General features: G+C 45.2%; 1 pseudogene; it reads left to right on the top strand.

Moving 5' to 3' along the window:
• Window positions 1-6,172: 6,172 nt before the first annotated feature.
• Window positions 6,173-25,172, top strand: part of LOC142573919 (uncharacterized) — a 140,001-nt pseudogene continuing 121,001 nt past the window's right edge.

The raw sequence follows: 25,172 nt of genomic DNA on the forward strand, positions 1-25,172 counted from the left end.
CACATGAAAAGAACCATGCAGTGATACGGTAAGTTTCTAAGGGTGGACTCCACCTTAATTAACAATTTATTATCTATAAATTTTGTTGTTCGCCTACGTCAAAACGTTTTTTATTATATTTAAATTTATATCAAATATTCATCACTAATTCAAATCGTCACGCGTTTTGAGAGCTTTTTAGAAGTTTAAAGCACTTAAGAAACACACGTCCTTTAAGCTAGCTTTTATCCACAAATTAATGAGGAGTCCTAATGCAAATTATGGTTCTAAGTCAACCTTAAGAATTGTGCTTATAAAAGAACAGCAACCAAACAACAACTGATACAATTTGTTAAACAAGGACCGTGATTATTGACATATCTTTTATTTTGTAAAAAAATATGTATGAGTGGTCTAAAACTCTTTAAAGTGTTGTTTTTATATTTACTGTGCTTTTCGTACTTCTAATCACTTGCGCGTTTAACCTCTGGTTTGTTTTATTTTAGTGTCAAGTCGTTATGGTAGAATTTATGACCTCTATAGAAGACTTTCTTTCGCTACGGTAAATACTGAGCTGCAGTGTGGGTAAAAGGGTACATGTTTTGGGAGGCGGGCGCTAGCAACGTCGGGTTTCATCTGCATTTAATCCGCTCTCTTGGAGTACCGTATGCTGGTGTCGGAATTAGGTCCTTGACCAACATACTAATTGCAAAGACGAGCGTTACTGGCCCTTCAAAGATTTCTAGAAGCGAGCAATATTCTCATAAATATTGAGTAGAGCGTTTCAATGTGATAAGCGTATTCTATGGTTTTTTACCCGACTTTGGCCGATTTAATGTCTGGTTTTAGGTACCTTCATATGATTCTAATCCCCTCTTTCTTATGTGCCCTGATCTTAGTCTAGTTATGTGACCGGACTTTGTGTTTACTTTAGTGTGCGTGTGTGACTGGGCTTTGTATTTTTATGATTTGAAGTTGTTTTTCAGTTATAGTGTGGCATTAGTGTACTTATGTGAGTGGAATTTGTGTTATGAATTCATTATTTCATTATTTCATTATTCTTTCTTTAAATCCGTATGTGAAGAGGAGTAGCCGGCGCCAATTCAAGGCGACATCATCTCCTGAATACCATATAATAAAAAAACATACATGAAATGAAATGGAAAAGTGGTCATTTGCTAGTGCGGTAAATTGCCTTATTATTTTAAACGCTAAGCGTTTCGTTTCCGGTGTTTCGGTGAGTCATTAGTAAGATCTTGAGTCATCAAAGCGCTATGGCAGCTTCAGCACTGTCGTGTCGGTTGCACAGTATGGTTAGGTGACATGAGCAGTGTGCGACCCATGCAGCTAAGTGCCCCCACGATACTTGATGTCGGTTTTTCATTATAGAGTTGTTTTATACACAATAAAACACCTACCACTAAACGAAGCTTTCGGGACCCCGAAATTCTTCGTTATACCGGTCACTTTGCTGTAATATTCTGCAACTGACCGCTCACAATAGAACTGGAAAGGCGTTTTCAGTTAAGCGAATCCGCTATATACCGTGATAAAAATGACACTCAATAAATGAAGCCGCTAATTTTCTTCTGCATGCTTCGTCCGACGGAATAAACAACTGCATAAGACCTTATGGAATCGAGGTTTACGGCATGACCCTTGGTGACACAATGTAGCTGCAGATAATCGAATGCCGCAGTTCCTTACCTTGTTGTCAATAAGGAGAGGAATACAGTGAAATACAGGGAAAGACAAGGGAATTAGCTGGTGCATGCACCTTGTTCTCAAGAGAGAGCGATAGAAAGCAACAAAAGGCCTTGAGGTTAACTGGATGCGTGTTTCGGGTTGACGACCATGTACTGGGTTAGCGGAACAGGGGTTGGAAATATGGCATAGAGAGAGAGAGAGAGAGAGAGAGAGAGAGAGAGAGAGAGAGAGAGAGAGAGAGAGAGAGAGAGAGAGAGATAAAAAGAAATAATAAACCATAGCGCACACAAGATTGCCGCGTCTCTTCTTGGAAGACTCGACGAAACTCGAAGGTTTAATGTAGGATCCAGCAAATATAATGGGATATGCCTAAAGTGTGGTTCATTCCTTCGAAATTCAAATGATAAAACCTGCAGACTCCACGTTGCTATGGTGCGCCATCGTTAGTTTCTATGGTTGCTTTTGCACCATATACTTAGAATGCATCCCAAAGGGAGTCGAAATATCGCTATGCATATGTTTCCTTTCCGTTCTGGCATGCTACGCTAGTGGCGCTCATCAACGTCTTCACTCGTTAGGCTTTCGGTAGTGTGGAGATGGGCTCTCCATCGCAATATTTCCAGGGGCGTCGATCGGTGCTCTCCATGCGCACACCAGCTCATTTGTGACTGCGTAGGGCAGTGGCAGCGGCCTGCTACGTGTGACCGTCGTATAACAAGAAATGACGCGGCGGAAATGCCGGGACTACTTCGCTCTACAGGAAAGTTCGTTGTAGCAACCTTCGCTGTAGAAGCGTTCTCAATAGACGTTCACACACAGTTAAGACTAACAAATTTAAGTTTCACCGAGACATAAGAAATTTTTTGTTGTATGGGTCAACGTTTTGTTGAGAATTTCATTCTGGAGGTGTTTTGCTGCATTTTTTTCGAAGTCTTGCACATACTACGAAGCCGAATATAAGTACAAAGGTCCCTCGGGGGAACGAATAAAAATAAGTTCATTCTAGTCCCATAAAAAGAAAACACGCAGACTTTTGTTTGGTAACATAAAGTAAGAAATTAGTTTCAAATGGAAAAGGTTTTATTTCGCTTGTATGTGTAATACGAGACAAAATCTGAAAAGTGGTTCCTGGTATATTATTCGGCATTTTACTTTCATATGCGTTTCGTCATCATATTTGGCATGAACTTTTTACGACCAAGCTCACCGAAGAAGAGAAAGTCCTTTTTGTTCAAAAATTTCTCTTTCGCTACAATAAATTTATTTATTTTATTTCACAATAACTCTAAAGGCCCTCTAGGGCGGCTGTTACATAGGGTAAAGGTTACATCGGTGAGGTGAATAATATTGCGTAAATGTAAATACAATACAAAAACAAAAGTGGGCTAAAATAATTACAGTGCATCAACGTATAAACGCAGAAGAAAATAAAAAATAATAATAAAAACAGTTATTAGTGCAGCAAATTTAAGTTATTTGCACAACCTATCACAACGTCACGGAGACTTTGGTTATCGGCACATGAAAAAAATATCAGTTTACAAATCAGAGAGTGAAGCGTTATATATTAGGTATGCATGGTATTGCGTAGAGCGTCTGTAAATTTCGAGGCATTTGTTTCTGGGACAATGTGCGATAGCAGATTATTCCGCTCTATCGCGGTGCGAAGTATAAATGACTGACCAAATGCGAGGGAACGACACATGATGCATTTGACTTTGCAAGAATGATACCGACGCGGAAAAATGGCTGAGGATTCACACATGAACTCGTTATGAAGAGATACGTGATAGTAACGTTTATGGAATAGTGTTAGCCCAGATATGTTACGACGAAAAAAAAATTATGGGGCTTTACGTGCCAAAACCACTTTCTGATTATGAGGCACGCCGTAGTGGGGGACTCCGGAAATTTCGACCACCTGGGGTTCTTTAACGTGCACCTAAATCTAAGTACACGGGTGTTTTCGCATTTCGCCCCCATCGAAATGCGAAAACACCCGTGTACTTAGATTTAGGTGCACGTTAAAGAACCCCAGGTGGTCGAAATTTCCGGAGTCCCCCATCGAAATGCGGCCGCCGTGGCCGGGATTCGATCCCGCGAACTCGTGCTCAGCAGCCGAACACCATAGCCACTGAGCAACCACGGCGGGTATTGCGACGAAGGGACAAGGCTTCAAGCTCGGCGCGATTCTTTAATGCTGCTACACCGGTTTCTCGTGAATAATCTGAAAGAATGAAGCATACAGCATGGTTCTGCAGGGCTTCTAAGTCAGTTATTAGGTATGTCTGATGGGGATCCCATATGGCTGATGCGTACTCTATATTAGGGCATATTCGTAGTGTGTATGCCAATTTGCGAAAGTGTACGGGAGCAGGTTTCAGGTTATGTTTAAGGAAACCAAGCGAACGATTTTCAGATCTGGGGATATGGTTCATGTGATTATTCCACGTCGAGTTAGCGGTTAGGTGTACGCCGAGATAATTGTAGCTGGGAACTTGTTCAACAAGGCTGTCGTTTAAGATTTAAGATGTGAAAGTTCGGGGTGCCTGACTAGTAAAAGGCATGAATTTAGTTTTAGCAATATTTAGAGGCATTAGACAGATTGAACAACATACGTTTATTGTGTTTAGATCAGATTGAAGAATGTCATGACCACAGTTAGAGTGAATATTACGATATATGGCGCAGTAATGAACAAACAGTCTGACATTGGATTTGATTCTGTCTTTTAGGTCATTAATATAAATTACAAAAAGTAGGGGCCCAAGCACACTTCCCTGTGGTACACCAGATGTTACGGGGACTAGAGATGAGTTGTGATTGTTAAACGATATAAATTGCATCCTGTTAGAAAGAAAGTCTTTTATCCATGTGACAATAGTAGAGTCGATGTTCATCTGTGTAAGCTTGTGAAAAAGTCGACGATGAGGGACATGGTCGAATGCTTTTGAAAAATCCAGGAATACGGCATCTATTTGAATTACGGTGTCTGTTGATGAATGTATGTCGTGAATAAAGCCAGCGAGCTGAGTGTCACATGATAGCCTCTGCGAAAACCGTGCTGTTGCTAAAATATCAAGTTATGTTCTTCAAGGTAGTTAATGACCTGGGGGTGTATAATATGTTCGACTAATTTACAAATGTTACTTGTTAAAAAAATTGGTCGATAGTTAAGCTAGTCCAGCTGTTTAGCTGGAAGTTCTAGCATCCCAAAAATGTAACACGTAAAGAAAAAAAACTCGTTTCCACATGCACTAACAGCTAAATTTGTTCGAATAGTTCATAGTGAGACATTTTTATTTTTCTTCAGATTGTTTCTTTTTTATTTATCGGAGACAGAAAGTTTTGCCGTTGCGACAAGCACTCGCTGTTTTTCGTCGTCGACAATTCCTCGCTGTCATGGGATGAGAGTTTCTGTAAGCCTTGGTCTTATTGCATCGCGACTACAAGATCTGTTATCGCGTTATAAACTCGAGCATTTTTTTTCCTTTTATTTCGTTTTGGCGACGGAATGATCTGATGCGTGGCATAATGTCGGTGCTTCCGTCTCTGCCAGAGGTTTTGACACTGTGGCGCACTTTGTCCCCCATTACGACACGCGTATAGCAGTCGTCGTGACGAAAAGAAATGTCATTCTCTTTTGCATGTCGCCACCCCAGCCGTAAGCCATTTAAATGTCAAGGAAGCTCTGCGCATACATCTTGCTATTCACTCCTGTGACAGCGAGTGCCGACACATCGTTCTAAAATACAATGCGTGTATAACAAAGTTGAAAAAAGCGTTTTAGAAACACGTGGCCTGCTTCGGGGGAGGAAAAACATTGTTGCTTGCCTGGAAATACAAAATAAATCATAAATTCGGAGATCGGTTGGAGTAATGAATAGCCGCCAAACGGGTGCATTCCGCCTCTGGTGCAGAATATCTTCCCCGTTACATGTATACGCCCTGAATGTGGCGGAAAACGTTTCAATTGAACTGAATTCCATTTTTCGTTATTATTTACTAGGTTTGCATACAGGTCTTCGCACGCACTGCCAAAGGCTACACACAAAACATTTTTACACTCATAATGGTCTTTCAAGGGTGTTTCTTTTTCCGTTTCGCACGCTTTCTTGCACTCACTTAGCACCCATTTAACTCAAGACCTCCCATAATTGGGGTGTGTGCGAGAAAATCAAAACACGGGACAATAACAAGAAAAATCACATGCAAGCCATTAATAAGTTAATACACGCATATGAGGGCACAGAAGAGGAATTTCTCAATGAATTACAGCAGAAATACTTAACACAGGCACCCCCTTGCATCTATCCTAGCTACAACGGGAATACAAACGCAAAATTAGACGAGGAACTCACGGAGGCAGAAATCCGCGCGGCCCTACAAAAGTTAAACACCAAATCCGCCCCAGGCCCGGACGGTATAACCAACAAAACTCTCAGGAACCTGGATGGATGATGAATCGATAGCCAAACTAACAGAATACATAAACGAGTGTTGGGTAAAAGGAGAAGTGCCAGCTCAATGGAAGAAAGCGACGATAACGCTTATTCCAAAACCTGGTAAGAAGCTTGAGATAGACAACCTCAGACCAATCTCCCTAACATCCTGCGTCGGAAAATTAATGGAACATGTAATTTTAAACAGAGTAGACAACTTCTTAGAGGATAATACCATATACCCAGATACAATGATAGGATTTCGCAAAAATCTTTCGACACAAGATGCGATGCTCCAACTTAAGCATCAGATAATCGATTATAACACGCGCTCGACAAGGGCCATCTTGGGCCTTGATCTTAAAAAAGCTTTCGATAATGCCAACCACGCAACCATATTGGAAAACATCGAACGAATAGGACTAGGGCAACGGACGTATAACTACATCAAGAGCTTCCTATCAGATAGGAAAGCAGTCATCTCCGTCTTAGGGCTCAAGTCGCCCGAGATCGACATAGGAGGGGCCGGCACGCCGCAAGGCGCTGTCATCTCGCCGATGCTGTTTAATCTCGTCTTGATGGGACTCCCCGAAAAATTAAATCACATAGAGTCCCTGAATCACACAATCTACGCGGACGATATTACTATCTGGACCTGTGATGGCAGCGACGGATCAATAGAACAACGACTCCAGACAGCAATTAACACAGTAGAGGAACACCTCATAGGAACAGGCCTCACATGCTCTGCAGAGAAATCTGAACTTCTATTGTACCGCCCCACACTTAGAGGCAGGCCTCCCAAAGGATACGACAGAAACAAGGCTCATGAGGAAATCAAGCTACACACCAAGAACGGGCGGAATATCCCAATAGTCAACCAGCTCAAAGTGCTGGGTCTGATAATCGAGAACAAAGGCACAAATACGGAAACCGTAAAGAAGTTAGACACAAAGGTAGCAAACACCATGAGATTAATCAAACGAATTACTAACAAGCACCAAGGTATGAAGGAAGAAAGTATCATACGGCTGATACAATCATTCGTAATCAGTCAGATCACATACATAGCAGCCTTCCACAATTGGTTTGCAGCTGAAAAGCGTAAAATTAACAACATGATAAAAAAGGCATACAAACTAGCGCTAGGGGTTCCCATCAGTACGAGCACGAATCTCTTGCTAAAGTTAGGACTCCACAACACACTGGACGAACTCATAGAAGCACAACAAACATCTCAAGCAGAGCGACTAACCAAAACCAAAACGGGACGGCATATACTAAGCAAACTAGGAATGAATTATCACAATCTATACGGGGAAAAGAGCACGATAACGAGAGAAATTCGTGACAAACTCCTAGTACCAAATATACCCAAGAACATGCATCCAGGTTACAATGACGGCAGACGCAAGAGTAGAGCAGAGAAAATTATCCGAAGCTTTGGGTCAGACGACAGAGCAACCTTCGTAGACGCGGCTGAATACCTAGACAGAAATAGCTATGTAGCAGTAATCGTAGATCACACCCAAAAACCCCTTACAAGCGTATCAGTTAATACCAAACATTCCGAGACCGCAGAGGAGGTAGCCATTGCACTAGCATTGGTCTCCACGAATGCTCAGTACATCATTAGCGATTCTCAAGCGGCCATTAGAAATTATGCAAAGGGTAGGATCTCTCCTGAGGCATGGCACATCATCAGAGTCAATGAAGCAAAGTTCTCCAATGCAGAGAAGAACGGCAGGCAATTGATCTGGTTCCCAGCGCATACGACTCCAGACATTCCCGCAGTCAACCTCAACGAGGTAGCACACCGCGAAGCTCGAGGTCTTACTCGCCGAGCTGAGCAAAGAGTGACTTCCATCGGTCAGGAGAACGCGGAGGAGGAAATCTGGAGAGAAAAAGATGTATTAACAAGAATTAGTGATATTACCAAATTCTATCAAAATCGGAGGCGGGTATTACCACCGCCTCACACTAAACTGAACAGAGCTGAGTCCGTTACTTGGAGGTGACTACAAACAGAAACTTATACGAGTCCCGTGCAACTAAAAACTTTCTACCCCGATATATACGAGAGCGATATGTGCAAGCTATGCAAGTCTGTTAGAGCCACCCTTCAACACATGTTGTGGGGATGTGAAATATACCAAAATAAAATGGCAGTCTCCCCAGAAAATCTACGGGCGCGGTGGTCGGCCGTGCTGCTCAGCTCAGAACTCCAAGACCAACTTTGGGCCATCCAGCGAGCCAAGGAAGCCGCACGGGAGCAGCAGCTCCCAGTGGCCATCTAGGCGGCCCCAGGCCCGGGCCTCCCAATCGCCGGATTCCAAATAAAGTTATCACACACACACACACATAGAAACTACCTTTCGCAAAACTTATTCATTCACCTATTAGCACGTTCACTACCGTTGAAACTCTCCTTGCGTCTATAAGTATATATGCAGTATATGTTAGGTTTCAAGTGTAACGAAGGCATTTTCTGCGATGCGAGGTGTTACCTTATCAATATTTCTCATCAAATGGAGCGGTTTTAATTTGACGAGCATAATTTGGCACACAATTCCTTAAACCAATTAAATAAAATACAGGCAGTGTTCAAGGCTCTAAGGGTCATTATTTCTAGAACATTAGAATTTAAACTCTATGAGACAGACGTTATGGTAAGATGTCTAAGGAGGAGAAACCGAATTGAATCTATTGCATAAAATGTAAATGGATTTCACTTTACAGTCTTAACGACCCCGTTACAAATCAATCGTCACCGTTGCTGATTTCTTTCTGTTATTACTAATATTGTTGTTCTTCATTCAAAAAAAATATTTCATTTATTATGGCCTCTTGTGCCCATTGGAACTTGTACTCGTCATTTGGTAGGCTGTGCGTTTTTGCGCAGACAGTAACTTCTGTGCTTTAATGTCTTCCTATTTTGCTCATTTTGTATGAGAAAACAACCACGTCCTGGCATATCACACTAATTGACTTTAACTTCGTTAACAACAATTAGTCTAAAACTTCCTTACCTGTAATGACTCTTTCAACTTTTTACAAATCAGAAGGTTCGATTAAACGTCTTCCAGCGCGGTGCTTGGGAAGGGATGATGTTCATGTTTGCAAATTACGACCTCGATATGTGATGGGGACATGTGCTATATCTGCCAAAAATTTTGCTACGGGCAGTGGTTAAGCACTTTCTCACGCAGGCCACGATTAGGTTACGAGCAGTTTATCTCATTCAAGGAACAAATGGCGCTATTTGTACGTACAGAACAACTCCGCACTAAACCGTCTCCTCCGTGGGGGCTTGTGCGCTTCCGAGACACACACGACACCATTAATTATTTTCTAAATATGAAATTTCAAGTTATTTTTTCAGCATTACCCTTCGCGACGGCCACTCGGCGTTTGCACCGGACGGCGCTGGAAAGAAAGTACGCATTACATGTTAATAATTTATAAGAATGTTCCCGCCCACAGACAACCCAGCAGTTTAGCCGGGAGAACCGTGTATGATCGTAATAAATTGGCGCAAAGTATAGTAAAGCATAAATCTACGCCTACGCGTATACATTCATTCGCTGACGTGTTTAAATGGTACAGGTTGGAAAGACTAGAAACAGTGTCGCGAGAGAGAAGCGGGCAGCAGGCTGTGTGTTTTCACACTAATAAATATCATTTAGCAGAGAATATTTCTCTTATGGAAAGAATATAACTGTTGCGTACGCTGTTGCTGTAAGAGGTAGCGTAAGCAGATGCAAATCCATTCAACGTGACATCGGGCCCACGCATTGCGCTCGGGACATTTCCAGACCGTCGCCCAGTTCAGTCACTCTCAATAAGCGCAGCTGGAATAAAGCAGCTGCAAAAGAAAGTTACGTTCAAGCCCTGGGTCCCGATGCCTTCAGTTCTGTGGCCCCATTGCTGTCCAGTCGGGTAAACATTGCACGCAGTGAAGGAACCACGAAAGGGTTTTGCACTATACGAAGCCATGCAGCGCACTGCAGAATAAAACCGAAACAGCCACTGGTGAGCACCGATTTTTACGGCTGCAAGATACTCCCACTATGCTGCAAGTGAATCACACTGTACGCCAGTGTGGTGCTTCGTAAGGGAAAAATTATGAGGGTGCGAGCTAAAATAAGAAGCGCGTTATCTGTGGAAGGAGAATCGTTGGTTTTTGGGTGAACATCATCGCAGTTGTCCACAGCGTGTGCAGCCCTTTCGTGTAGTCAGGAAAAAAAACATAACTTGCCGCAATTATAGCGCCTTTAGTAATCAAAGGGGGCTTTCACGCCTTTAGTTTTTGGTAATTTCATCTTGGCAAGCAAAATTACTTTACATATATTAGGGGATTTTTGTTACGCCATATTGAAATGCTTGAAAATATCGTTTGCCTTAGCTCGTTGGATGCAGCTTGCAAGAAAAGGTTTCCAGCAATAGCCACTGACATGTACGGAAGTGAAGAAGATACATGACACACTGCTAGTCTACATAATAGGGTTTGTTTCGGATGACTGAATGCCCATTGTAAGAAAGGCACCAACGTGACACCAGCCCCAACAGTACATTACGTTGCAACATTACGCAGACACCAACACTGCATTCCAGACAACTGAGATTTAGTACGTGAACGCTCGTTCATGTGTTTAATTGTCCAGTTTGATGATTGTTGACAACATTCCGACGATAACGATCACGTAAGAGAAGGGGAGTAGCCGGCGTCACACAAAGGCACCAACCTCTCCTTAAATACATTTAATAAAAAAATGGAATGTCACGTGTCTTCTTTCCTTCTGTCAATATCAGCGATCTCTTATTGGCAACCGTTCTTTGAAATCTTTGGTCAACCAATTCGAGAACAGCGTCTTGAAGCTCATCAGGTCCAGGTTGCAGTGCGCCTCTCCTGTGAACATGAAATCTCAAAATGGCTTCTAAAGAATCGAGGACACATGACCTTGAAACCTTCGGGTGCGTCGCCTCCTTTCGCCGCCAGGCTGTACATGTCAGGTGCGCATAATCTGACTGCAGCCATCGATCCGGACCAGAGCACATCCTGGAAGATTTCGCAATACGTTGCTACGTGGCCCTTTTATACGGTGACTGGTGGACGGCCCACTTTATCATACACGCCATGCAACGCACAAAAAAGAAGTCAGGTCCCCGGCAGCTGCCGAAGCGGTCGCCCCCGCGTCGGAGAAGCGGAGCTCGTCACGGTCACGCTGCTCTTTTGTAATTTGCTTCGTGCGTATAGCAAACAACCTCTCCCTCTTCCCTACTCTTTCGCTACAGTGGAGTGCGCAGTGGCAACGACTGCGTTGACCTTGGGCGCGAGGTGACCAGCGTCGATGTTCCGCGCAGTACATCGACCAAGAGCTGGGAAAATGCACGACAAGGTCGAGCGCGCAAGAAGAAAAGAAACCCATAATAAATGCGAAAGCGCTCTGCGAGATCAATATGGCAACACTGGAATGAATAATGCGGTCTATCACTCTTCCAATGAAAAAGTAGTAAAAGAAGGAGTATTTTTCTGTAGTCACGAGACGTGCCCGAAGCGAATAATGCGCGTGTTCGAGCCAACAGGAGGTAGCCACGGTAATTTTCAGGTAGGGCAAGTGAATACGTGTACAAAAAAAAAAAAGAAGGCGGCGCCACTTATCTCACGATGACTGTCGACAGTAATGCGTTTAGCATTGAATCAGTGTAACGACACACGTATTGCGACCGTGTAAACTAGTTACGTATGAGGCGTGTACTGCAGCGGGATTACTCTTTCGCGCTTCCCTGAGAACACTAGGCGCTATCTAGCGCCTACGCCGCGAAGCCTGCGCGTGGCCTCCAAAACGCATGGCGTGACGGTCAGTACGAACGCTGATGAACGCACCAAGCGGCAACAGGGTGCCTCTCTCGCGCTAATTTCTGGACACGCTGCGCCATCTAGTGACAGTACCCAGAAATCCGCGCGAGGCCTCTGAAACAAAAAGCGGAGCGCGCCGGTGCCTACGAACGCTGAGACTAGTTCCTTCGCTTGGCCGAACACTCAGTGGCACATACTCGGTGACCGAAGTTCGCGTGAGGTTCATTTAAGAGCGGCACATACCCAGTGCATTCATGGCACAGCTTGCCAAAGCGTCGACGTGAAAGGTGTTCAGTGAAAGCTGCAAATGCTCACTGCACTTGTGGTGCGGCCTGCTAATGCATCGGGCTGCTTCACCTTAAGGAACCCTTGTGAGGTGGGTTTGATTCTGCTCACCATCGGATAAACTTAATGCATCTTGTTCGTCAATGAAGAGCGGCACACGCCTACTGGCCCAGTGACCCAAGTAGGCATCAAAGAGCTTCATTGAAGTCCAGCACATACCAAGTGCTCGACGTCGGCGCCAAAGTGTTTCATTGAACTGCAGTACTTACCCAGACTGACATCTACAGTGACCCATGACGGTGTGAAAGAGGTTCGTTAAAGAGCGGCACCTATGTACACAATGGCACGTACACAGTGACCCAAGTTGATCCGATGTTTCGTTTTGAAGCCCGATGCCCTAACCAGTCAACCAATGATTACGCAGTGACCAAGATAGATAGATAGATAGATAGATAGATAGATAGATAGATAGATAGATAGATAGATAGATAGATAGATAGATAGATAGATAGATAGATAGATAGATAGATAGCCCCCGGAAATCGCGTGAAGCACCGTAGCGATACTAACGCTTTAAAAAGAAGCCCTTCAACCGTCCCATAGGTCAGTACGAGGCAGCTCTGTCCAATCATGTTAGTTGCGATAGTTACCGCGCGTGGTAATCTGCTCTCGGACGAAGAGATTGGGAAGTGCGTGCGGGTCTACCAATAGTCGCGTCCCGCATAGTAGCTCGACACAGATAACTAAAGAGCACCACTTTTCCACCAAAGCATCAACGGAAAATATACCTATGAATTGTTTCGAACCACCGCGAAAGCTCAGTAGTTATACAGTTCTAATGCAGAGTGCTAAGTCACAGGTCTGATTCCCGACTATCATTCACACATTCCGATGGGGGTATAAATCAAAGACACTCTTGTACTTTGACTTAGTTGCGGGCCAAACATTGAAATGAGTCCGAGGACGTGTTTTTGTAACTTTCGTATGACTTTCCTTACACTTCAATGCACTTCGAAGACGACGACGCTGACGGAGTCCATGCGCCTCGTATGGGCTTCGTGTACGAGCCCTGTTTTGGGGCAACAAGAACAACAACAACAACATTTCAAACTCTTTGGGCGAACAACCACCACTGGACCCAAACAAACGTCAGAACCATTTTCCAGAAGTGATCGGCTACCGGTCAAGAGCAATCCCGACGCCAACAATCCAGGACAACCATTTCTACGACCATAAGATTGCTAATCCTAACGAAATCTTCAGCTCCTCCCTCTGGCCGAGAAACAAGTGTGACGCTTCTACGATGGCGTGCGGCGTCGCTATCGTCAACCAGGCTCCCGAGGACTTCGCCCAAAGGCGCGTAACCCCTTGCGAGTGCAGCCCCTCCCCTCATTATGGAGGTAGTATAGGTTGAAGGCACGGAACCCTAAAGAACTTACCCCTGAAGCAGGGCGGCTTTTCAGCCACCGCCACAAGCAACAACACTCCACGCAGGCATCATCTCTACTCGTACTTGAGTCCCTCCATGCAAAAGCAAGCGCATGCACCGACAGTACCCGGCAGTCCGACCTACACCGCACACGCGCCCCACGGAAACCACGACTTCCAAAGAACGGTATCAAGATCGTCATTCGCCCAAGAGGCGGTTTCAACGTGTCCAAACTAGGAGACGCTCAGATATGCAACTAAATACTACAGATCTCGTGCATTACAATCAAAAAAGCAGAGGACATCATATACAGCTCATGCACGTATAATAACGTCATTGTAGTTATCACGCCAGTCATGTCTAACGACGAAAAATACTGCCGCATCCACAGTCTCCACATCGGACAGTCTGCTACGCTGCCACAGCATACGCCACACCACCGGAGTACTCATCCCCAAACCTGGCAAAACACCTAGCGTTGACAACTTGAGGCCCATCTCGCTTACATCCTATGTGGGTAAGGTAGCGGAGCACGCGGTTCTGAATCGACTCTCCCGGTTCCTGGCGAATAACGACATTTACCCCCATAGTATGATAGGATTCAGAGCAGGCCTATCCACACATGTTACCATGAAATTGATTAACCATTAAATCATAGACAGCGACTCTAGCGACACTCGGGCCGTTTTGGGACTTGATCTTGATAAGGCCTTCGACAAATTTCTACCTTTGCATATGCTAGCTTCGATATCTCGGATCAGTCTGGGTGAGAGATTTTACAACTACGTTAGATCGTTCTTCTCGGATAGGAAGGCTACCCTCCGGGTGGCCGATCTCGAATCACAACTGCTGGAACTTGGTGAGAGGGGCACTCCACAGGGGTCAGTCATTTCCCTCTGTTTATTCAACATAGCCATGGACGACCTTAGCAGAAAGCTTCTCGAGATTGAAGGCATCAAACACACTATGCATGCTGACGATATAACTGTATGGTGCACAGGAGGCAATGACAGTAAGGTTGAGGGAGCCTTACAGGAGGCCATAGACACAATCAAAACCTATCTCGAACACACCGGTCTCAGATGCTCCCCCTTGAAGTCGGAACTCTTACTGCATAGAGTCCCAAGAAACGCGCTCCAAGGCCGAAGGGGTGGACATCGTTAGAAGACAGATACATTAACCTATATAGAAGAAATGGTTGCCGCATGCCCAGAGTCGATTCAATCAAGGTCTTGGGCATGATCGTAGAGTCAGGGAGTACAAATGGCAAGACTATAGGCAAGCTAATTGCTAAAACTGAAAGTGCTGTTCGTCTAGTTTGGAGAGTATAAAATCGCCATCATGGACTCAAGGAGGATAACCTCATTCGACTAATGCATGCCTGCGTTCTATGCCACTTTACATACATGGCAGCCATGCATCGATGCAAACGGGTAGAGCGGGATAAATTGAATGCACAGCTTAGGAAGATTACTAAGCGGGTTCTCGGGTTATCCGTATGCACTTGTACAGAGCGCTTAATGCAGCTTGGCATTCATAATACTCTGCAAGGGATATCAGAGGCCCAGGAGCACGCACAGCTAACTCGCCTAACTAGAACGAAGGCTGGGAGATCCATCTTGCAGGAACTCGCCCCGATAGACTAGCGGAGGAGTTCTTTAACGTTCCTGCGTCGATTCGTGACAACATTACGGTCGCGTCCATGCCCTGGAACATGCACCCGGATCATAATCGCGGTAGAAGAAGGGCAAGGGCCGTTCAACCTCCTTTGGCAAATACACAGTGATCAGCGACAGGTCAGCTTTGTAGATGCCGCTTCTTGTAAGGGACGTCAGACGTTCACCATCGTCACTGTCGATGGTCGGCAAGGAATCGCCAATGCTCTCGGTTCGGGCGAGGGAATCCGAAATAGCGGAACAAATGACTATTGCACTAGTCCTGCTGGATAGCTCACGGGATGTCATCTACAGTGATTTAAGGTCTGCAGTAAGAGCATTTGAAAAAGGCACCGTTTCCAAACAGGCCCTCAGACTTCTTCGGGGCAAGGCAATCACGCACCACTTCATTTATTGGTTTCCCGCACATCAGGGTCAGATAAAGGGTGCTCCTCCCAACCTGAACGAGTGGGCTCACGGGCTGCGCGTGAACTTGCCCACCGTGCTACCATCGACTAATCGGAAGCCGACTCCCCGGAGAACAGGGACACGCCTTCCACCTACAACGAGATTACGAAACACTACCATCTCAGCCGTAGAGGCTACTTTGTTCCTCATCCGCGGCTCTATAGAGCTCAAGCATTAACGCTCCATCTACTACAAATACGTATACCAATCCGTCGCTCTTACATTAAATCTATCCGGATACTTACACCAATGCTGCCTGCCACGATTGTGGTGAAATAGCCACGTTAGACCCCATGCTCTGGCGTTGTGCCCAGTCACGCTCTATCATCGATAACAGCTCGGCCAGATGGGAGGCGGTGCTCCGAAGCCCTCTTCTGGCTTACCAACTCTGGGCTGTCCAGCAGGCCCACGATGCGGCCGAGAGGCTCGGCCTTCCGGTTCCCACGTGGGAGTGGCCCACTTCGTGAAGACTCACGATCGGCAGTACTTCATTAAAGTTTTACCATACCATACCATACCGCCGGAGGACACAACCAAATAAGTTATACATATTATCCCTTCATATAACATGGAAGAAGACATTACCAACAGTTTCATTTACCAGGAGAACCCTACAATTCTGCAGGCCCGACACGTGGGAAATAATAATTCAGTGCTCATCGTATTCGACGGAAAGCAAGTACCATATCATGTCCACTACCGCGGAGCAGAATACACATACATAAGAAGCGCATCGAGGTCTGCGATATCTGGGGCACCATCGGCGACAGAGCCGATGTATGCCGCACTCCGACCCCGAAGAATGAAAGAGCTGTGACACAGTTAATCCACCGGCTGATCACCCCTGTCGCCCTTCTTGCGTTTTGTGCAGCAAGGACCACCCGACTGGCTATAAGGCCTGCCACCGCCGCTTCCAGACACCACACCTCGTAATCCAACGACGGTGAGAACACGTACAACAGGAACAACAAAGAGCGGACCAGGAGACCGGGTCATAAACTTCTGCAAACAGAGACTCAGCTCTGCCAGCGCTAAGTCGACGCCCCAACCGCAGCTTCCCGAACGCAGCAACTCACGAGGACGCAGTGGGTCTCGTGGACGTAGCTGCTCCTGAGATCGCAGTTAGTCACAGGGACGCAGCCACTCCCGGAGCGGACCAGATTCAACACCGATGCAGCAGAAAGTAAACGCCACCCGTACAACGACCGCAGTTAAAGTGCAAGACGCACCTCCAGCGTATACTCCAGAAAGAAATGTGTACTGTGAGGCCCTCATTATTATTATTATTAATTAAGCAAACCTTTGCGGCAAGAGAACTACCGTGATAGGAAAAAATTGAGGACACGCACAAAGCGCTTCAAGACATGGTCGCGACTCTAGCTCAACACCTAACATTCGCAAAACAAATTCCACAGGCAGACTGGATCAACCCACACGACAACTTGGGCAGTGACCACTATTTAATCCAAACAACAGTTCGAGCGTGCCCGCGAAAGCCCAAGGGCCGTCAACTCCGCATAACGAATTGGGACACTTTCCGACAGGCCAGAGCCCTCACCTCTTTCTCCGGTACTCAACCCCCTTTGGAAGATTGGGTCGCATCCTTGCTGCAAGATGCGAGCGAAGCCACAACATTGGTGCCACAGGACGCCAATCTACAGGAGGCAGATAACAAGTTACTCATATTTGGGAAGCTCTCGCCTGTCTGCAACGCAGATACAAACACAAGCTCAACCGAATGCTCAGGAAGCGTATTACCACGCTCACCCTTCACATCGAAGAGTGTGCACAACAACTTACTAGTCAAAATTGACACAGCACATGCGACAGCCTGGAGCGTCAACCAAACCTGTCTAAAACGCGAAATATCCTTCGTAGCCTCTCTGATTCGGCCGACGGCGAGAAAGCACAACAGCACTACTTGAAAAAGATTATTCATACCCATCCGGGCATAGACACACAAGTTCTTCAAGAGCTGATAAACCGCTGCGTAGGACCACAACCTACTACATCCGCTCCAGCATGCACTGGCAACGCTGACGACCATCTGTCCGCGCCCGTACAAGCAGCAGGAGCACGTGAAGCCATCCTCGCACTCTGCCCTAACTCGGCCCTGGGACTTGAGGGCATTACTAATAAAATGCTTCGCAACCTAGATGAGGACTCTATACTATCCCTCACGGCTTATTTTAACGCGTACTGGGAAACTGGCACCTCCCCTCAGCATGGAAAGAAGCGAAAATTATTATGATTCCCAAACCTGGGAAGCGCCTCCCACTCGAAAACCTCCGTCCTGTCTCCCTTGCTTCATGTGTCGGAAAAGTCCTCGAAAACGCAATCCTCAGAGGCTTACACAAACATATGAATGACAACGATCTCTTCTCAAATACCATGGTTGGCTTCCGCGCTAAACTTTCTGCTCAAGATATCATGATTCAGCTCAAGCACCAAATTATCGACGGCGATAAAAGCTCCAGGCTGGACACCAGTGCCGACTTGGGGCTAGGCCTAACCAAAGGCTTCTATAACGTCACGCATGGGACCATACTGACCCAACTGGCACAACTACAGGTTGTACACCGAACCTATAACTACGTCAAAAATTTTCTTACAGGTTTCACGGCCGAGATCAGCATAGGAGGGCTGCAGTCGCCAATTATTGAGTTCGGCAGCGGAGTCACGCCGCAGCCCCTACGCAGACGACATCACCCTATGGGTCACCGGGGGCCGTGACGGGGACATCCAAGACACACTGCAGCAAGCTATCAACGAGGTTGTTGCACATGTAGAACCGCGCGGCCTGTAGTGCTCCGCACAGAAATCGGAGCTCCTTCTATAAAAGCCTAATTGGGAAGGTTGACGTCCAGACCCTCGTCCCCCCCCCTCCCCAGATACAACTCCGCATGCTCCAACAAAACGGCAGACACACGGAGATGCACGAGCGTTTAGATACTCGTGTACACCAAACCACTCGCCTCATGCACGCATCACAAATCTATATCATGGCATGAAAGAAAACCTGATACGCCTAGTAAACACATACGCCCTTAGCAGGATCACCTATGTCGCCCCGTACCTTAGCATCAGTGCAACTGGCAAGCTGAAACTCAATTCCATAATCAATAGGGCCTATAAACAAGCTCTACATATTCCCATTTCCACCTGTAACGGGAAACTGGACGCCCTCGGCATTCACAACACCATAGACGAGCTTATTGGAGCTCAGAGTATTAGCAAATACGAACGACTCGCCAATTCCACCAGGGGTAGGCACATTCTAGGCACCCTAGCCATAACCTACACCACCAAATTCGGGCCAAAAGTACCCGTCCCTCCGAACATTCGCGCTCAGCCAGTTATCCCGCCCGTACCTTGCAATGTGCATCATGAACAGAATCAGGAGCGACCTGCAGACAGAGCTAAACGACTACAAAGGCGCTGTGATCAAGCCGCAGACGCAGCCTACGTGGACACAGCGGAATACTTCAAATAGAACGCCATGGCGGCCACCGTAGTCGCGGGCTCGCAGTAGCGCCTCACCGTGACCACATCAAAACTCATCACTCAGCACGAAGAAGGAAAAGAAGTGGCCATCGCTTTGGCCTACGCCTCTACCAAATCACACTGCATTGTCAGCGATTCCAAAACGGCCCTTCGAAACTATGCAAGAGTACTGATAGATAAGCTCCAGCAAGAAAAGTTGCAAGATAAGCCCCAGCCATCTTTTACTACGCAAAGATTTTCTAGAGAACTAAGTTTAAGCATAACGCTGGTAGTGTAACCAACCCCCGCTAGGCGAATGCTAGTTCTTTTTCAAGGAACATGCGCGCTCGAAGTGGTTTTTGTGAATTTTAAATCGGGCGAAGCACGGAAGTGGTTGACTTCGTGTGTCTGTCGAGCTTACCTCCGCTCACCCTTGCCACTCGCTCAGCGATATCAAAAGCCGGATCGCGCTTGGTCATCTGCTTCCGTTGTCATCCCAGGTGTGAATGTGGGAAAGATAAGACAGAGAAGCTCGTCCTGGCGTGCAAGGAACGGAAGACGCAGGGAACCAGGTCAACCAAGCATTAGATGAAGATGGCTAAAACGGGGCAGCACATGTGTTGCGCCGCTCTGTGCTGTTTTAACACCGGGAATTCCAGTTCTGTGAAGTTTTTCAGGTTTCCTAATGACAGCTGGTAAGCACAAGTATTTCACTTTATTTTCTGAGCAGGTATTCCTATTGCATGAGTAAACCAGTTCTGTCCAAGCATCAGTATACTGACATCGGAGCACTGTCGCTCGACCCATTCGTCATGACGGTAGGCCATCTGCATGCTATCGGTGAAATACTTGTACTGAAGGGCTTGAGTGCGTGTTTGCTGGGCTATAGATTCTGTGCACTCTTTGTCGACACTTACAGCCAAGGCTAAAGTAAAAAAAAAGAAAGCCGTGATGTTTTATCAAGTTTCAAGAGCAATGACTTCCTTGTGGCGTTTTTATGCACCATTACGAAGATATCGTATTGATGAAGGTTGAAGCTCTCCATTTTATCTGAATTTTGGAGCGTAGACGGTACCATACACTCCGTTACTTTGCTTTAGGCACAGCTTCGGTGTGGGCAAGTTTTTGAGCACCTGTATTATAGACGAGTCGGGATGTTATTTGTTTTGGTGGCAAAACTGTTTTTGATAATGCCAGTAATACAAGTATACACTAGTTAATGCTAGTTAAGTGCGGACTCGTAATCCGCTTTGCGATGAAGAGTGGTATTAAGTGTTTTCTTTTGTGGGGGGGGGGGTATTGTTGGTTCCTTTCGTTGCTGTTGTGCCAAACCGTATCCTAATTGTAGAAATTAAAGGTTAACAGTAAAGATAAAAAGGCACGTACATTAGACTCATTAAAAGTTCAATCTGCATGCGAAGAGCACATTTTGAACAGATACAAACTCAAGTAAATTTATGAGTACAGAAAAGGCTAGTGAAATTTATCGCATTCAAAAATGTCCCATAGTTGCCTTTATGATAGTGCCACGTCATTACTCGTACATTTCTCAAGCTGATGTAACTGCATAGCTACGTTGTAGCTCAGGGTTTGTAAAAAATAGTTTGTTCTATGTTGCTTTATTATAAAATTCCCAATTCCGATGTTATTGATATTGCCGAGCAGACATGACGTTTTATTAATTAACGCGAGTGTTTAATAGGACGATTCTTCTGGTTAGCATTATTTATTTTTTTGTGTTGTTAAAAATTACGTGCGTCTGTTTTTTTAACGGTCGGTTGATTGGCTGATTAATGTGTGTGTTGCACGTGAGGTTTGTCTCTGGCAGTTTGGGACGACATCTGCTCGACGTTGACCTCGTTGAGTTCACTGTAGCCGAGACGTGAGAGTAAAAGGTGTCAGAACTCCGCACACACTGCCAAAGTTTGGTCGTCCAACAGAATCTGTTTCGCACACACTTGTAGCAAGCCTCTTGCTGCTTTCAGGTTGTGAAATAACTTTCCTTTAGGCATTGAAGGGCGGGTAGGACCAAATGTAGTGTGGAAATCGCCAATTTCTTTATTTCATGTGGAGTTAGAACCTTTCAGTATATGGTGTTTGTGTATGCGTTTCACACGAAGAAATGAGTAGCCTCCTGTTTTTTTAAACTGTGTTTTAGGGTTGCCGGCTCTGATGTCGACGTTCATGTTGTTCAACTGTTACTAGAGAGAGAGAGAGAGAGAGAGAGATAAAGAAAGAGAGAGAGAGAGAGAGATGCTTCAATAAGAGAAACGTGGACAGGCTAGCCTGGGTGGTTCGACTAACAGTTACTAAATGAACGAACACTCCACCAGGTGTCATGTCAAACCTGGTATAATCTCTCGCATGGCTCCGCAGTTAATTTGATCTGATCAATTATACTCCGACTGTTGCTATTTTCAGACTTCACCAAAAACAATCAATACTGTGGAAGCTTCAGCACGCAGTGCCCGTACATCTGAAGCAATAGCGCTGTTCTATCAGTTATCGCATGAAGTTTTATACCAACCTTAGACGGCAGTGGAATATCCTGGAAATATAAAGTGAAAACTTGGTGACGCCTTCGCCGTGCCAAGAAAGTGAGACGCCAAGCAAGGAAGCAGTGTCGAAGCCGAGCACACATGTTCTTGACACTTCGAAAATAAGTTGTTAGACTGAAGGGTTTCCTAGAAATGGCATCCTTGTGTACTTTCAGAAGACTTAGTTTTACCTTTGAGATACGCTACGGATTTCGTTGTTGTTCTCGCTGTCGGAAATTTTGAGAGAGCGCTAAGAGAAGCGCATGTATCTGGACTGGAGAAGCAATAAAGTGTATCCATCCAGTATATTCGCAGATGCAGTGACACACACAGACAAACATGATACTATACAAACACCGCGAGTTCTAGCCATTTTTCCACAAATAGAAAGAAATGAATGACTGTAATGACAGCAATATTTCTGTAAGTTAAATAAACGAACAAAAACGAAGCAATTTCATTTATCGACGGGAAAGAAAAAGCAAGGTACAGGCTCGAACTGTCGCCGGAAGGGGCACAACACCTGCTTATTTTTCAGGAACGACGGGAGAGAAACATAGAAATACAAGATATAAAGGAGAAAGGAAGAAACAGAGGAAAGGTCAAGACATATACAGGCACCTCAGCACCATAATTTATGTTTGCCACGGAGAGTGAAGATGAACTGCCCGCACGTGACTCACGTTCTAAGAGAGATCCTTCGCGTACACGCATAGACTATTTCCAGCAGCCTTTCTGAAATATGAAAAAAAAGTAAACAGCAATGACGACAAAACAACGAAACAACATGGACGCAGAAACGCTACATGATATCTAAAACACATTAGTTGACTCAAGCAAACACGTTGCAGCTACGAACTTCCTTTTTTCTTTTTAGCATCTGCTGTTCACATTATTTTAGATTTTATTTATGTTCATGGTGGAAAACAGACTGAAGTGCTTTTGCATTAACATGTAGTGCAAGTTAGCATGTGGGGCGTCTCCACGATGAAGCGCTTTAGAATGAATAACTGCGCTCTGTAACAAGTCCGGGACATTGCAGAAAAAGATGTTCAACATTTTTTGAAGCATTGTTTGAAGCATGGTTTGCTAGTACGAACTTGCCATTCCCACGACGCGACCTGGAGTTCCCAAGACATATAATTGCCCTCTCAGAACCAGTGAAGGGCTATTCTTCTACATATGCAGTATTAAGTGATCTACAAATGACAATGAAAGCGAATCTAGAAACTGCATGAGTAAAATGTGCAAAGGCGGAAGCATGATGACTGTTCTTGAACACGCCACCAGAACGTGCCTGTTACGCGGACGCTTACATTAAAGACGCCGTCGCCATTAGTATTCATAGCGAAGTGAAAGCAGCGATGAAAAGACATGCGAAAATACGAGTATATAAGAAAATGTAGCAAAATCTACAGACAAATACGGTTGCGCATAGTCCTGGGAGAGTATACTCCAAGTTGGAAAAGGCTAGCAAATAGTAACAGCCAGGGTATTGCAGGGAGTCGTCCGAATGAGTGAAAATGATTGGGTGACGACGCGCAAGAAGTATGCTGTGAATTAAAACAAAAATCTAAAGAGAACCTAATTCGACAACTGGAATAGTGAGTGAGTGCACGTGGCACGAGGGCGTAGAGGCTTACAGCAGACTCGAATCAAAAATGACATTTCCGAGTTGGTTCCGCGTGCATGATCGAGCGAGCAGCGCTCGCTTCACAAGAGAATAAATGGGCAAAAGGGACGTGTTAAATCAAACCGGTAAAAAAATGGACAAAAAAGCGTGTTTCTTCGGGCGCTGCTAAAAACTGATACCAGCCCTGTAGTGACGGTTTGCACCGCCGTAGATATCGCGAGTGAAATATTGCGGGCACAAGTAGCAGAGGCTGTAGAAATCCTTTTACAGCCTGTATATTCAAACTGAACATGGAAATAAGTCTGCTAGGAGGTTGAAATGGGTCGCTGGAAGTTCTGACAGCAAATGCATCAAAGCTTTTTGCACAAGAAATACAAAACAAACTTGATGAATTTCAAAGCTCTGATTCCGGGTCAGCATTGACGAGATGTGCAATATAGCAGGTCTTTAAAACATTTTAACAAGCGAGTGATTACAACGATGTAGCTCCATATTTTATGGCATCGCGTCTGATCATAACCTGCGATATATAGTGGAAACCCTATAAGTTCATGAAATTCCGTTTGGTTCCTGATGACTTTAGATGCGTGAAATGGTAATATCACGTGTTTGTTACTATGTGTAGGACTTGATTGTTGTAGCGCAAAAATTCATAAAAAGAAAAAAATTGAAAGGAAAAAGCAGACCGCGAACACCGAGTCGCCCAAGAACAAGCTAGTTATTTTGTCCTACGTGGTATTGACGTGCTATTGCTCTGAACACATGAAAATAAAAGAGAGCGAGACAGACAAAGGAAAGGGAAAGGCAGGGAGGTTAACCAGAGGGGAAGAGCCGGTTTGCTACCCTACGCTGGGGAGAGAGGGGAGAGGGAGGTAAAGTGATAACAGAGTAGAGATAAAGAAAGGAGCACAGACATAGAATCACAGTCGGTCACTGTCGCCGCATACTACGCACAAGAAGAAAGCCTCACGGTTCCCTGCCGCGACGTTATAGAACTGGTACTGGGAGCTCGTGTATTGCAACTGCTTGACATTTCCTCGGAAGTCAAGAGTTAGCATCTGGGCACTGAATGTGTGGTCCTCGGAGATGACGTTTTCCTCCAATGATGGCGGTTTACGCGCTAAATTCTTTCAATGAAAAGCGCTTATCATATATTACTTCCCCACAATAAGGCCCGTCTATGGATCATATTTCTGTGATGGAATGCCGGCCACAGCGGCCGTATATCGATGGAGGCGAAATGCGGAAACACCTGTGTACTGAGATTTAGGTGCACGTTAAAGAACCCCAGGTGATCGAAATTATTGTTGAGTCCCGCACTGCGGCGTGCCTCATCGTGATTTTGGCACGTAAAACAAAATAATTTAATTAATTTAGTGTTTACAGATCATATGCGCTACCAGGTCGGTTTAGCGCTGCCCGGATGTTTGCATTGTCTGCACTTCTTGCTCCCGATTAGTTCGTTTTTTCGTTTAAAAAATGAGATATGCGGTATATGTATGCCTGGCCGTCAGCCAGGTAAACATCTCCATCTTTATATAAAGACAGCAGCTCTCTATATTTCTAGCGTTTCAGCTAGTTGTTAATTCAGAGGCACGGTATCGCGGCCACAAAATTAAATTTTTTGAAGCAGTCTGTGTGTGGGAGCTAAATCACTGAAAATAAAATATAACGAAACGGCAGGAACCAAAACT

Source organism: Dermacentor variabilis, chromosome 3 (assembly GCF_050947875.1).
Source record: "Dermacentor variabilis isolate Ectoservices chromosome 3, ASM5094787v1, whole genome shotgun sequence".
In the NCBI taxonomy this organism is placed as follows: domain Eukaryota; kingdom Metazoa; phylum Arthropoda; class Arachnida; order Ixodida; family Ixodidae; genus Dermacentor; species Dermacentor variabilis.